The following is a 16,434-nucleotide window of genomic DNA, read 5'->3' on the forward strand; positions in this document are numbered from 1 at the left end:
ACAGCGTCGGACGCCAAAAGTAACAACTCATCCGGACACATATGGAGAGCGACTCACAAGCTGTCGTAAACAGTATTGTACCTACTACATGGTACAAGTGGAATCAGTGGCGTGCGCAGGGGGGGATAATGGGGGATATATCCCCCCATGGGCTTTTTTTTAATCTCCATACATGACTGAAATTTGGATCTATATAGTTCATCAAAATAATGTGTAGTTATAATGATACCTCGAGACATTTCATTATTTACTGAACAAATAATTAACGAATTTACTGTAAAAGCCAGAAGGATGAATTTCCGCCTTGACTAATAGACTTTTTTTCACTATACAGGACTATTTTGAATTTAATGTGTACTAAAAAATATTATAGTACAAAATTGAAATTACCATAATTGAAAATACGCCTTCTGAGAAATACCTCCATAGGTTTCCCTTTTCAGTTATGAAAATCAGTGTCTGTAAAAATACCTTGCATAATATTATCCAGAGCAGTTCTCCTTCTTAATATGTGTATACATAGCTTTATGGTTTATTATAATATAATTCACAAACTGGTGGTTTATGAATACACATTTTTCGATATATTTCAAAAAGTTTTGAGAATTTAGTCTGCGCATACGCAGTAAAAACTTTTTTTTTTAAATAGCAACACCTATTTTTAACACCATGTTCGGTTAGGTTAGGTTTTTTAAAGTGATTTTCATGTGTTAACTGCGTGGCTCTAAGTTCAATATTGACATATTTGACAATAAGAGCCACGTCAATTTTATTAAATAATACATTTTTAAACATTTATAATTAATTCTTATTGGTTAAATTTTAAATATTTGTACGAATTTTTTTTAGAAATGTTATAAACAAGGCTAACATAATGTGGATACGACTTACTTTTTTTTTTAAAGGCAACCCAAAATTGTTCTGTAGATTCGGGTAGAGTATTTTTTTTTAAAAATTTATTGTTGTTAAAAGTTTTTTTCTATTTTAAAAACTGACCAAGTTAGTGTAGGTCGAAATTTGGATTAATGCATAATTCGTGTTTAATGCTATTTTCATTTAGAACCACTGGAAATAATAAGATAAGTATAAATAATTATTAATTAAACATTATTTTTGGTGTATGATATTTCGTTAACTGTATTAATTAAATACAGAGAAAAAAAATGGTTATAATGATAATAGTAATATTAATATTATAATGAAAAATAAAATGTAATAAATAAATTTATCGTATGAATTGTTCGAAGTTTTCGCCATCATATTCTAAACATTCATCTCAAAAATTAATTTGAAGTTACCGTCTTGATATTTGGTCCTCACTTAAAATATCACATGCCTAGATTTAACACAATTGGATTTTTTTATGGGGATATTTTAAAACTGCGGTTCTTGCAAATCTACCTGTCAATCTTCAGGACTTAAAAAAAACAAAATACAGCCATACAGGCAGCATGTGATATTTTAAGCGAACACCAAATCAAGGCAGCAACTTCAACTGCATTTTTGAGACGACTGAAATCATGTTTAGAACATGATGGCAATACTTCGAACAATTCATACAAGAAATTTATTTTAATACATTTTATCATTATTTTTTTTTTTGCATGAATTATGCATAAATCCAAATTTTGACCTACTCATCTAACTTGATCAGTTTTGAAAAAAGAAAAAAAACTTTTTCTATTATAAATGTTTGAAAATAATATTGATAACCACCATTGTTCATTGTATATTTGTATTATTGTTAAGTTGATTTAAAAAACATCATAGAATAAAAAATGTTCATGAAAAACAGAAAAATACCCATGTATCAATCGATAATAGGTATCAGTAAATAATTATAAGAAGGATGTATTATTTTCGTTAAGATAAGTCGAGCAGTGGCGTAATTAGGAATTTGGTTTGGAGAGTATTTTAATTATGTTTTTATCAAAATCTGTAAGCCTTATACAGTAATCTACCCCACTAAATATAAAATTTTAGCAGAAAAATAAAAGTTTTGGGGGATCTATCCCCTTCACCCATCTCCATTATTTACGCCATTGAAGTGGAGGGTGTCATCTCGACTTTGACCACTAACGAGAGGTACGTAAAATGATAAGATAACATTTATAATATACCAGCTACAGCGATGTTATAATATAATTACTTATTTACCTATAACATTCAAGTTATAGCACTTGTCAATATGTTTATGGTTTATGTATCAATAGTACGACCGTTTCATTGTAAACAACGATATTTACCACGTTGTCCACATTCTTCCAACTTAAATCAATATTATGTTGTTATGCGAACACGCAGTTAAAGGTTTCATGTTGGTATATTTATCAATAAATTATCATGCATGCCACGTGGCCATAATTTAGTATAATAGTATCTAGCTATTTAATAACATGTTTACATACTAAATTCTATTATGAATCATTCGAACTAGTTGCTGACACCGGATTTGTTAACACCCTATTCGAAAAAAATGGATTATAATATCATATTATTATTGAATTTAATTGGTAAAAGAATAATCTGGATAAATCTGGATATAATATAATATATATGATATAATATATTAATCTGGATAAACAATGTCTTACAATTTATTACAGTGTGATTCGCCTGCAGGCTGTAAACACGAACTCTCCCATTAGGTTTAGTCTTTCAAAATATGAGAACTTCTCCTTTTTATTGTAAATTATCTAGTGGATAATTTTTTTGAAAATGTTGGAGTATCTATAGTTCAAAAATCAAATGATTTGTTTTCCAAGTATTACTTATAAAACAGTTGAAAAGGAGGAGTCATCATCACAAAATAGAATTGTTTATCTCCACTGTACGAAAAGCCTCAAATTTAAAAATACCAAAAATCTGCAGGATAACTCTACAATTCTACATGGTTAAGCATGCTTTGTGAACTATTACGCTGTATATTTGACATGATGTCATATTATGATATCGTCTATACGTCATCATATTATTATAAACTTAATAGGTTAACAGATTAGGTTAGATTAATACTTATCCTTAATAGGTACTTTTGTTTGAATTATTAGAAAATATTTCAAATTCTGTTAAAGTTTTTTATTTTATCATTTCCATTTTTCTACATAAATACCAACAATTAATGCGGTGCCAAGTAATAAATGTAACATTTTATATTACTCACATTATACTAATTATTTCAATATTTCCAGTACATTTAAATCAAGTAAAAAATAAAAATAAAAAATGATGAAAGTAGTGAAAATGTAGACGACCATGATTGCAACACTTGTTCATCAAAGAATATTATAATAGCTGTTATAATAATCGGTTGTAGAATATAGGATATATTGAAAATCAGAATCATTAATTTGAGACTTTTAATGTAGTTATATAGTAATTTTGTTTGAAATGGTACCTAACTGTAACCGTATATAGGTTGTGTGGGGAGAGCAAAGTCCCACACAAGTCACTTTGGGGTAAAAGATTTGAGTAGTACTCAATGAGTACTGTCATGTTTAAGACTGATTGTGCGCCAATGCCTATTCAATATTGAAATGATTAATTTATTTATTTAGAACAAAGTACAATTATAAGAAACGCTGATTTTCGATAATTATTAGTTGTTGCTTCTCAATTTTTATTCGGATGAAGGAAGAAATAAACGGAACATTTATTCGAAATAAACGTTCATTGAGCGTTCATCGAATAGCTATTGTTCTATGCTATTAGTTATTAATGTCTATTTGGTAATTGGTTTAGTGAATGTTTCATATTGGTAATACGAACTACGAACATTTAGTAGTGAAGACGTCAATACTCAAAGTAATAACTTTCCTTATTTTGTTTTTAATTATATCGTCGTTTTTATGATAACTATTAACTACCCTATGTCACATTCACGTAGTTGCTGTATAAACCATACGTTGTATGTGTATTAAAAAAAAACCACAGTGTATATATCATAAATGGACAATGGTTGATTACAGCTGTACTAAATAAAATAATATTAATTATATAGTTAATAGTTATACCTGTCCTGCTATAGTAATACACCTATAATAATTAACATAATATGTTGCATAATCAATGGTGATAACAGAAATTGTACACTAAATGTAGTTAATAACCGACATATAAATAACATTATCGACAATATACTCAATATAGGTAGTAGTGATATTAATTAAAATTTCAAATTACCAAAACCGGCATTTTTGGATATATGTTAACATATTATTTGAGTTTCACTAGAAATCCGTGAAGTATTTCTAGTATAAAATATAGTATAATAAGCGCTTTTTCAGATACTGCTGTGACACCTATCTATTACATTATATCTGTAGTACACCAGTTTATCGATGCGTAATTCAAATACCAATAATATAAATAATTGAATTTTTGAATTAAGACATAATAATATGATGTTAATGTAACAAGCTAGCCTTAAAATTGTAAATACCTGTATGGCTGCATAAAAATAAAATATTTTATGATATATAAGTATATAACCTTCACGGCTTCACATAATACATTTTATAGTCAATATCATAAAAAAAAAAATCGTACGACTTTTATTTAGTGATTATGGCATGTATAAATAGCCTATATAGTCTATTTAGCTATTTGCTATTATGCTATTATACATTCTTATAATAATATAGGCAAGTTATTTTATTATACAGTTAGGTATTTTGCTTTGGTTTGTGACCAATTTAATCTTATTGAATATAGTATATTAGTATATACCTACATACATAATATATTATAATATAATATACCTTTATGGGTAAATAACAATATATGCTATACAAATCATAATCTGCATTTAAAATTTCAAACACACATTCTCAACGGGTGCTATTGTATATAGTTTGCTTAGGAATATACATTTTATTACTTTTAATAGGCACATTATAACATTTATAACTCTAAAGAGGTAGCGTATTATTTTACAAAAAATTATCAGAAGTTGTTTATATTTATACAAAACGCCATTGATTAATGCCACACAAACATTGCACATCGACATATACACACAATGAACTTCCAATGAAATATATTTGTACAACGTTTTCTACATGGTTATAATTACAAATTGTCAAATTCTTAACTAGAGTTTATACTTTATAACTGTGCGAATTCCTACCTATTACAATAATTGATAATAATTAATAAGTAATAACTAATAATAATATTTCGTGAATAATAAATATTATAATACCTACAGGGCTATAATAGAAATATAGAATTTTAATAAAGATGACACGGAAATAGTAATAATAATATTATTATTACAACATTTTATTTCATGAAGTTCCCTAATATATAATATATTAATTTTTCATAAAGTGGAATACATTTAAGTATTCTATAATTTTCGAGTCGTTGACCGTTGACCAGTGGTTGAATTTAGTTATAATTGATATAATATAATATAAATATATTTATACAAATTATATTTTATGTGGAGAAGCTATAGAAGGTAAAATGTATGATATTTTCGAATAAAATATCAGTATTAATATATAAAACCAATCTTATTAATGCACAAAAGGAAAAACTATAAAAAAAACTATTGCTCTTGAGTATATATTTCACCTTTCCTTTCCTATAATGTAACGAAAACTTTATTTTCTACTATATCTATTTACAGTTAAACAGTTATGGTCGTAATATACGAACACATCAGTAAGTGACTAACAGTAAAATAATATTTTTATTTTCCATTTAAATATATAATTATAATTATAATATATTAAATATTAATTATACTTCATTGAATATTATAATTTTCTAGGGTAAATTTTTTTCATACAAATTTTCGTTTAGTAATTTTTACCTTGGATTTTTTCTCTGTCGTCTATTTTCCGATTTGTATAATAAACAGCACAATTAATAATATATATTATGGGAATATATGATTATCTATTTGTAAGTTTGTAATTATAGGTATAGGTATATCATTAAAACTTTAAAAGACAATTTTTTTGATAATTTTTAATTTAGCTAATTATGCTTTTTATGTAAAATATTATACAATATATATAAATTGTAATTACAATAAGGCATAAGCATATTTTAATTATTTTATACAAGTACAGTAGAACCTCGATTATCCTAACTCCAATAAAATTACGTATTCGAATACTCCGCGTTATCCGAATACCAATATATGCGTTGTAGCGTTTCTACACGTGATCAATGGTCATGTATAATATAATATGTGTAGTAAATTAATTTAAAATTGAATAATAATAATTTTAAATGCCATAATATAATATGTTTATTTTTTCGTGATATGTATGAACATATCAAATATTTATTATATAGTATGCATAGTGCATGCACTTACATACGCATTAATTATAGTATTAAAAAAATTTCCAGCACTCGAACTTTCACGTTTCCGAACTAGGTGCTGCCCCAATTAGTTCAAATAATCGAAAATATATTGCAATATTTAAGGCATGAATGATATGATAAAATGAATTATCCAGCACTCGGCAGCATTTAATATTTTAGACGCCTAAAATTTAAGTATGTAACTCTATCCGCTATATATTATATTTATTATATTAATTGTTAATTTGTATATATGGTTATTATTTTATTTTTTGTTCTTAAGTCTCTACCGTTTACACCAATTTCTCATCACTCTTCAGCCTTCTTGGGGTTTTGCCTGAGATGTCATTGTCGTAGTAAAGGGCAAGGATTAGTGGGTTGATGTGGTTTAATATAAGACGTTTCTTATATTAAATGGAAGTTGAGTCTATAGTTGGCAGATTCTATGGAAAGATAATTTATTGATTTTCTTTGCATAGTCTTACTCTTAACAGTAGGTAAACATACAAAATAAATTCCAACAGCTTGTGAAAAATGTTAAACTATACCTATTACTACCTTCCTAGATTAACTCAGCAACCACGCCTGCTTAGAATCATTAATTCAATGATTTGTTATTGTTTTAAAAATATGTTAGTTAATACGTAATGTAGGTATTTAATATGTACACATATGCATATAATATGCATTAAAGATTAAACATTTAAATACATCGCTATACTGTTACATAATGGCATATATAGCGAACGAAACGAGACGAGGAACATCAACCGTAAATTATTACTGTAGGAGGTTTATCCACTAGGTATTCTATGTAGCTGATTAACTGCCTGATTTTATTTATTTTTTTGTCATTGATGCGAAAATAAAAATTTTTATTTTAACTTATAACAGACATTAAAATTAAGAACATATAAATAATAATATAATATTTTACGTACGTCTCCCTATAGTCCACCCGGTACCCTATATAGAATATTAGAGGTTTTTCATATTTAACCATAAGTATGAATTTTTGTGAATTTGTATGATTATAACCCATGTTTCCATAACTGTTGTTGGAATTATAAATAAAATTACTTGAGTGGATTGAATGATATAAGTATAAAGTGTAAAGACGTCCACCCTCTAGTGATAATTAAAACTTCTCATACAGTGGGCGTCTACAGGCTACAAAATTATAAACCAGAGAGGGGGAAAAGTCAATGGTCAAGAATATGATACGGTACATCATTTTTTTTTTATAATTGATAAAAAAAATTAATATTAATTAAAATAACAGATGATGACATGTCCTTCCCAATTTCAAGTATCAGTGGACATTATTGATTATATTTTACCGTTTTCTAAAATGTTATGTTAGATACCCGTAGAATACAAATTGTTAAAATATTCGTGAGTAATGTAAATGTTACTAAAATCAGTAAAATCTGTTTACCTTATGATATAAATTGCTCGAAATCGGGTTATGAAAAAGTGAATAACCATACGATGTTATTATTATTATTATTATTTTTTATGAGAATATCATCGTAGCTTCCTATCGTATCTAACAATGTAATATGATTTTAAGATATATATTGTAAATTATAATGTAATCCCCTCATTTAAGTATCTATATTTATTCTATATATATATTGTTTAAGTATTATCATACGTATATTATATAATGATAGCATTGTGCCATTAAATAGATAAATAAATAATATATATTTTAATAACTAAATGTTATTTAAAATGATACAGCTGAGAATATATATATAATAATTATATACATAATTCATATATATTTCACTTGTTTAAAAACACGTTTACAAGGATATTTAAACTTTAAACATTGCACTCTTTTTGTTTGAGAGTTTATTTATAACAATCACTATTTTATCTGCGACCAACTCGATTGTCGCAGTGTTTTTCGAACGTGCAGCTGCGTGGGCCGTAAGCTGTGAACACAGAAAGCGTCAATGTACAATAATATTGACGTCGAAATAAATGTATGCTTCACTGCTGCTATATTGTGATAGTTGTTTGTAGAAACGTTTAGTCTTTGTTATGCAGGTTATACCCCCATTAATTATATTCGACCACTTAAATAAAGACAAAGAGTTTAATTTGCATAATTCGCGCGAATATTCACCAAATAATTTTATTTTATTTTCAAATTTTTTATATGTAGGTATAGTTGAAGTAATATGTAGCTAATAGCTATCCTTTCCCAGATAAAGTTTAACAGACACTCACACACATGGCTTACACATGTATTTTCAGCATATTAGATTATATTATTTATCTGAACAACTATGTTAATGATTTATTATGAATTGATGTTTATTAGTTTGCAACCTATTAATGAGTATTACAATTTATAATGCTTACTTGGCTATAGCTATGAGTATATTTAGTATGGTCCATACTTAATAAATTGTATAATTACTATAATTCAAAAGTAAGGGGATGTCTAGTAATAAACCATATACAATTTAATTGAAATTGTTAATTTTATGCATTTAAAAGCATATGACTGTATATTAGGTATATATATTATAATTAGGTACATAATATTTTACATCCACATATTGAAATCACTCATTTCATGAATTGAATATCCAGATAGCGTGAAATTCGATCAAGTCGTAAATATTGACGAAAATACAATAGATGCATATGCACCTGCCCCGCATCATATTTTTGGCCCTGGTACAGAACTAAATCCTGGCCCCGATTTTTCTAATATATACTGAAGTAATTATTTACATGAAAGACGGGACCTAGTACCATGGATCCTTCTGACTCCCCTTGTGGAGACTCTGTGCATATAAACTATAAACATCCGTTTCATGAAATGGAAGATACTTATATTATACATTTTACCAAATTGATAAAAATGGTAAAAATAAATAATAAGATTATAATAATAGTAAAACAATATAAGAGATATAGGTACCTGCCATAGGTCCTGTTTTCAGAGTTGTTGGGCTTATGTATTTCATAATGAGGCCGCTTAAAGAAACTGATTCACCGTGCTAGGCTGACACTGTCCACATCAGTTGGAAGACACGTTTGAAACCTTCACTTGTCCAAGCATTGATTGACCATCAAACAGACTCTTCTTTAAAGGGCAGAGACCTTCATTTACCGCCTCGTGAGCAGGTGAGGATGGGTGAATTACAGCAGTGGCTCGACATGGTATAGAGACGTGTTTTAGTAATTTTATAGTTTAGTATATATATACTCTCCCGCAAAGATTTGAAGGATGAATGGGAACGCTGTAGAAAAATCACAATATTTATGTTGATAATGCCTCGACTACCATAAGTCATAGCTCAAATTATTTGGATATAACGGAAATTCCAAACTCGATACACGAGGCTGGTGGGTGCGGTGAATCATGATACCAGGCCTCAATCTATGAGGCGATCGATGCCGATGATGACATACGTAAAACAAATCAGAATAAGACATCCAGGCCTACTGATTCTTTTACAGAATACCAGATTGAGAAAGTGAGAAGAGAATAATCAGGGCCCTTTAGATACGAACGACGTGTGCGACGGCACAGGGGCTTCAAAATCGCGTGATTTGCCTGTTGATGTTTAAAAAGAGGGTGGAGGGCGCCGAATTAATAATACTTTGCACTGGGCGTTGAAAAAACTAGAGATGGCCCTGAGGATTACTATTATCTATTGCTATACTTAATCAGGACGATAGGCCACCAGACTATATCTATAAACAGATCATTCGTGGTTGAGATACTATACAGTATAATACACAAATGAGATGTAGTGAGACTTTGTAGGGAAACTGATTTGTACACCCGATTAATGTTGTAAGTTATGACTTACAAATCGATGGTAATTATGACGGCCGTAGAGTAATGCTAATGCAGTGATGACAGTGATGTGATATGCCTTTTTTATGGCTGACGGCTCAAAAAAGGAAGAAAATTAATTCCACTACGGATCAATGTGTTGATGGATGCTTGGATCCATATATCAACAGAATTTTCGAACAATTTAAAAATGTTCTCAGTAAATACGAAATAGTTAGTAATATAAGTCGGAAACTAATAATCCAAAATAATGAATTATACAAATATTTTGAAATAAAGACGTACTTATTATTTAACAATATAACCAAATTTATAACAATAATATATGCCTAATAGTAGTTTCAAACTTGCCAATTATTTTATCATATGCATATAATTAAATATTTTTTAAAAATAAATGTGTTATAGTTTATGTAAAATGCGTCTTGCTAAAATGCGCCATTTGGCACTCCTTACGACTGGATGTAGTCTTCAATGACGTCAATTTAATTCACAAATGTAAACCATTCCCGCTTGACTTGATCGGACAAAATACATTAAAAGGTTTACAGCCAAAAAATAAAATATATATTGTTTGTCATTGAAAACTGCAGAAAATCATTAAAAGCGTAATCACTAATTAGACAATAGGTAGTCAATAATTTATTAAGAATTTTAATATTTAAAAGTATTATGAAAATGTATATAATTCAGAGGATCTCGGCCCTCTAGGGGGTCGCAAATTCTTTATAGGAGGGGGGGGGAGAGAGGAGGCAAGGCATATTTAAAAATCAACATTGTATTGGTAGGACAGAAAAAGATTTGTGATGAAAAAGAAGAAGCCCATCCATCACATAAGAAATAGCCGATTGTTTAATCAAACATTTTATTTTAAAATAAATTTTTCAATGTTAATATCTAGCCTATATTTATTTTGTTGTTCGTTTTTAACTTTTTGGTATTCTAAACATGACTCTTAAAATTATTTATATGAAGGGGGCTCACAACTGGGGTTTGCTATAGCTAGGGTTGGGCAGTATCTCAGATACAATTGTATCTTGTATCTCGATACAATTATATGAAATATCGAGTATCTTGTATCGCGATACTTCAAAGCCATGTATCGAGTATCTGGTATCGCGATACTCTAAAGCCAAGTATCTATAGTGTCTTGTATCGCGATACTCCAAAGCAAAGTATCTTGTATCTAGTATCTCGATACTGCTTTTTGTGTATCTTGCCCTACCTTAACTATAGTGGGGAGAGGGGGCTGACCTGAAAAGTTAAAGATCTACTGCCTTATTATATTACTATTTTTTTTTTTTTTTTTTATATTTCATGTTTCTGTGTTAAATTGATTATTGGTACTATTGCTGGGAACATTTTTATTTTCCAGAACTCTGATAAAATGGGATAGATGGAAGCAAATTCCAATTCTGTGGATATAGTGCAGCATAATATAGCAAAATGCTAATACCTACCAATTTCGAGGTATTTAAAATTTTAATGATGTGTGTAGGTACTAAACATTATTCATCAAGATAACACTGGCGTTTAAATTATTAAATGTTTATTTCCAGCGTATATTCATATGAGATGTTTATATATGGTATCAACTTGACGGACATTTTGTATATGTTGATAGATCACATCAATACTATGGTAGTACGAGTAGTACAGCTTACGTGATTCATTATTATTCATAATAAAGTTACCTATTGTTTGTGAGGATGACTAAAATTTCAAAGTTATTGTTGTCTATTTTGATTGATAACTATCTATTCGAAAGAAATTAAAAATATTAATTAAATATTTGGGTGTACTTATTACTTTGTTGAAAACTTTTAGTTAATACGAAAAACTTCGGGACAAATTCTGTCAAACTCCTTGGAATATAGAAAATGTCAACAAAAACAACATCATAAAGTAAAGCAACTCTTTGTTTCAAATTAAGTAGGTACCTCAAGTTCCTAAAATACCAAACGTACCTAAAATAATATATTATTATATTCCGTTGTGACAAAATGTTGTTGAATGATTTTTTCAAACATTTTAAATCAAAATTTAAATTTTTTAAATAAAACCTGAGCTTTCCATTAGACAATATAGTGTTCAAATCTTATTAATAACTTTTTTTAAATATTTTTTTTAAGAAAGTTGGTAGACCTTTCAGTCTATTGCAATCCGTAAGCTATATGCGGATTAGTCTTAGGTATTCTTAACAAGTTTTTTTTTTATAAATATTAGGTAGGTGATGTTGCTTCTTTTTATATGTATTTGAAATATATATACCACAAAGATACCTAATATACTATTATTAGTGGCTTCAGATTATAAGTTATAATAAAAAATAGTTATATTATAGTATAATATAATAATCAAATATATTCTATTATTATTAGTGCGCAAACGAATAATTTTACTCTCAATAATATTACTACCTATACAAAATATTATAATATACGTAAAGGCATAAAGTCTAATAAGGGTTCAAAAATCGGAAAATAGGATTAAAATTTATAGCATTATGCATATTTATTATATCTTATACATTAACTGATAATGTAAGACTGAACCAGATTTGATAGGCGCGGCCCAGAATATTTTAGGACAGCTATGCCCAATATTATAATTTTAATATGAGTTTCCAATCTATATTACTTAAGAAAAGAAATAAAGGTAATATTTAAAAATAAAAATGTTATTTTAGGAATTTGAAATACTGTCTATACGTTTTTACATTAATGCAGTGACATAAATGCACATTTTCAACACTCAAAATTATATACATAGTGAACTACAATCCATAACGATTGTTTAAATTTATTCTCATTTTTATGAGCGTTTAAAGTGGTGTATTTTTACAGTTAGTCATTTTATGTTAGTTAGATGACTATGCAGAAAAAAAATCAAGGAAAGTACCTAATTTGTAAATTTTGATACAAAATATTTATATTCGTTTTTGACGTAACATATTTTAGCTATAGATTATTTTATACGTAATATAATTTATAAATTAGGTATAATAAATTTAACTACATTTATAGGTAATACATTACTGTATAAATTAATAAAATCATGTGACATGTAACATAAATACTTATTTACAATTAAAATTAAAAATATATTCTACACATTATAAGCGTGCAATTTTTATTTTAGGCAAATCAAGAAACCCAAAATATTCTTTTTTCTGGGCCACTTCAATTTTATTCCGCATTGCATATATACTAATGAAAGTGTAGAAAAATTCGTAATTGAGTTCAGTGTACATTGTAATAAAGCACCAATGTTACGTAATATAATCGTTAATCAGTTTTAAACGGACATTAGAGCTTATGAACATTTGATATAATTTACACATTTTCAATGCAACTGAATTCTCCGATTTTTTTAATGTCATGGTATTAGTAGAATATTATGCTATATGTAAATATGAAATATGTATAATAGTAACGACAATGACGGCTCAATTACATAAGTTATAGATAAGAAACACTGTTTTATTTACAATGAGTTTTAGTATTTTAACATTTATATAAGTAATAAATCGTAATCATTCAAATGGCTAAACCAAATCAATAGTCACGTAATCACGTAATAATTGTTATATTATAAAAATACGATTTAAGGCGAAGAATGAATTTAAGATAAAAATATTATTTTATTTTGACAATGATTATTATATATATTGTCAGCTAAATAATGATATATTATATCTGTTATTGGTCTAAAATATTGTCCAGGATAATAATATATAAACAATAAAATATATAGTTTTCCGATGTAGAATAATAATAAGCTGTATCTGCAGTAACAAGGAAGACTATGGTAGTTAAATCAATTTATTATAACAAGTTTAAAAACGATTGCTTACTTTCAAGTAGATATAATAAATTAAAAGATACAAATTGAAAATCGGTCGTTAGAGCTACAGTAGGCAGAATCTATAACTAATACCAATCTATACAATTTAATTATTTCATAAAATTATACAACGTAGGTATTTATTGAATTTGTACAAATATTGAATACTTAATAAAGAATATATTATTGAGTCATATATTAGTTGATTAGATACAATGAACGAACATCAATACAGACAATATTTATTGTATTTAAGTAAGTTGTTAATACTCAATATTAAATAGGAAAACAGTCAACATAATTTCGTTTATTTCACAGAAAATTAATTTCAATATTATATCGATTGAAGAAAACGTAACCTTTAGAAACATCAACAGTGATTAATCGCCACTGACGAAATAATAGCTTCCACGCGTCAACACTTTTTTAGTATTCAATATGAAATAAGAATTTAATTTTGAACTCATTATCCTTGTTTAGGCTGCGTTGACCTACAGATAACTTTTGAAAAGTCATTGGGTTCGGGAACGTAGGTAAGGTATACCTATTGTATGCAGCGTTACACAGTAGAGAAATTTAAAATGTGTAATAAATACTAATTCACTACATATTTTATATGGAGGTCTGGTGTTTCATATATATTTCATATATGGTTTTGCTAACTAGGTAACACATCGGATCAATTTAGAGCATAATATAATAACATGTTTACAACACGATGGTGGTTAAAGCCACCGGCAAATATGAATTTATTTATATTATAAAATTTTAATGTAATTATGTGATAGATTCGGTATGACGTAACGTCTGGGTTTTTCTTGAAGGTTCAAGGAATTTTGATGAAGAAAAGCTCACTCTCATAATGTGGAAAAAAGAAAACAATGGGATATTGCAGTCATATATACTGGGATTAATGAATGAATTCTACACTAATAAGGCTTGTAATCTCTGTCTCTCCCTCGAAGATTATGGCAATGGCATACTAATAAGACTTACGATATTTTCGAAGAGATCTGTCATAAACTATTGGAAAGTGATTAGAGAGCTAAAACTGTCACTACAGAGTACAGGTTGCTGATATTATCATAAACAATTATTAACTATACACAGAAGCAGACCCAGTCTAAAAATCAATATTTAACTATACATAGCAATAATAGGTATTTAATTATTTATTACTATTGATCGGATTTCAATACAAAGTGCATTTATTTTTTGTATACGTATATAGTATTGCTAACGTCTACTTAAAAGAAGACTTAGACAGTTAGACAATAACTAATAACGATTTAATACAACATAACAGTTTATTAACGACTTGAGCGTAGAAAACGTAAAATTATCAATTAGCTTAACAACAAAATCGTTTTCTAACGATTAGCAAAGACCGAGTTTGGCACGATTGCACAAAACTAAAACTAAAGGCTAGCCTGTCGGTAGACGGAGGTCGTCAACGGTCGGACAACAGTTTAGCCAACATGGGGAGTTAAACAGTATATATTCCAATTTAAAAGTAATTGCTTAATTTGCAGATCTAACTATTTTCAAATAGTATCTCAAGAAATGTTCTTAGGTTTAATGCTATGCTTATAATTTTACTTGTATAAAATAGTTGATCGTAGAATTTAACATAGTTCAACTTACACTTGGTTAAATATTTAAAATATTTAAATGTGATTGATAGTTTGCAGTGAATACCTATTACAATATTACACTGACAAAAACCATCGCCCATGAATCATGTTTAATTTTTTGTCATTACCTATTTCTTTAACTTAGAATTATAAAACTTTCTGAAATATAAAATATGTCCCTATTAAATTGTTTATAGGTATACATGAAACAATAAGGATTGCCTATTTCCTAGAATATCTTTTGATAGCTAATAGTTATTACTTTATTATGGAATTTAAATTCGAGACCTGGCAACAACGTATCTATTGAGTAGTGCAGCTTTGATGCTCAAGCCCCCACTAAAAAAAATCAAACATGAAATATTTGCCATTGCTCACTCAGAGACTGAATATCTGAATCAGATCCTGATTATGCAAATATGCTTTCGGTATTCGGCACCAGCCCCTTATTACTCTATATAAAAAAAAAAATACCATGTACCAATTTTCTAATCATAGCAGTTAATTTATTTTCTGCACTTAAACGAAAAAATATGTGTTCTTCTTTACACCGTAAACACTGGATTCTTTGCTAATATTACTGGCAATCAATCACGATTTTACAAATTAAATTTAACGTTGATAGGTAGACCTTATTGCTGACTGATTACAAAATATAATATTCTGTTTAGGAGTATAAGATTAAAATCGTATCTTTTCATTCAAAACACTATACTAAAAAAGAAACTTAAAAAATATAAACAACGGTAAAACAACATCTGTATCGGGGATAAATTCCTTTATTAATTAAACAATTGATAA

The sequence above is a fragment of the Diuraphis noxia genome, unplaced genomic scaffold, assembly GCF_037042655.1.
Source record: "Diuraphis noxia isolate RWA-SAM2 unplaced genomic scaffold, SU_Dnox_SAM2 contig0004, whole genome shotgun sequence".
Lineage (NCBI taxonomy): Eukaryota > Metazoa > Arthropoda > Insecta > Hemiptera > Aphididae > Diuraphis > Diuraphis noxia.